We start from the raw sequence: 1,089 nt of genomic DNA, 5'->3' as shown, positions 1-1,089 counted from the left end.
ATTTGACCATTTTGAACCCAGCACTCTATCTTGTCTAGAGCAGGTCATGTGCAGCTTGAAACTTCTGGCTCCCCCTTTGATGTGGTCCCACCTTGACTACTAAAGGAGTTTTTTCCAACTCTAGGTCTGTCCATTCTTGATATAGTAAACAGTAGTTTATCCAATGGCGTGGTGCCAAAATCCTTTAAACATGCTGCTGTCCAGCCTCTCCTGAAAAAAACAAACCTTGACCCCTCAGTTATATCCAACTACCGGCCTGTATCCAAACTCCCATTTGCTTCTAAACTACTGGAGAAAATAGTCAAGTCCCAGTTGAAGTGCTTCCTGGAGGATCACGCCATCTTAGAGCTATTCCAATCTGGCTTTAAACCTCTCCACAGCACTGAAACTGCCCTGTTGAAGGTCTTTAACGACATCTTCAGATTCACAGATACTGGTGATTCTGTGTTGCTTGCCCTGTTGGACCTCAGAGCCGCCTTTGACACCATCGACCATGAGATTCTCATTGCTAGGTTGGAGCAATGGGTGGGCATCACAGGGTCAGCCCTCAATTGGTTCAGATCTTACCTCACTGACAGATCCTTTTGTGTCTCCCTCAAGGGTTTTAGTTCTGCAGAAGCAGAGCTTAAATGGGGGGTTCCACAGGGGTCCATCCTGGGTCCCCTCATATTCTCTTTATACCTGCTGCCGCTTGGTGCTATTTTCCGGAAACACAACATGCCCTTCCACTTCTATGCCGATGACTGTCAAATTTACTTCTCCATCAGACACAATAGTACATGCTCTATTCAACCGCTGCTCAACTGCCTGGCTGACATCAGGGACTGGATGGCTTTAAACTTCTTAAGTTTCAATGAAAAGAAGTCTGAAGTCATGTTGTTCCCTCCCAACGACACGATCACAAACCACTGCATCGACCTTTCTGCTCTAACCCCGTCAGAAAAACAAAGAGTCACTAATCTGGGAGTGATAATGGACCTTCCCTGAAACTTAACAGTCACGTAAACATGATTGTTAAATCATGTTTCTTCCAACTGAAGCAGCTGTCTAAACTGAAGCCCATATTATCCAAAAATATCCTGGAGACAG

This window comes from Nematolebias whitei, chromosome 6, assembly GCF_014905685.2.
Source record: "Nematolebias whitei isolate Nwh7 chromosome 6, NemWhi1, whole genome shotgun sequence".
Lineage (NCBI taxonomy): Eukaryota > Metazoa > Chordata > Actinopteri > Cyprinodontiformes > Rivulidae > Nematolebias > Nematolebias whitei.
The sequence above is the reverse complement of the archived record's forward strand: the minus strand, read 5'-3'. Positions refer to the sequence as shown.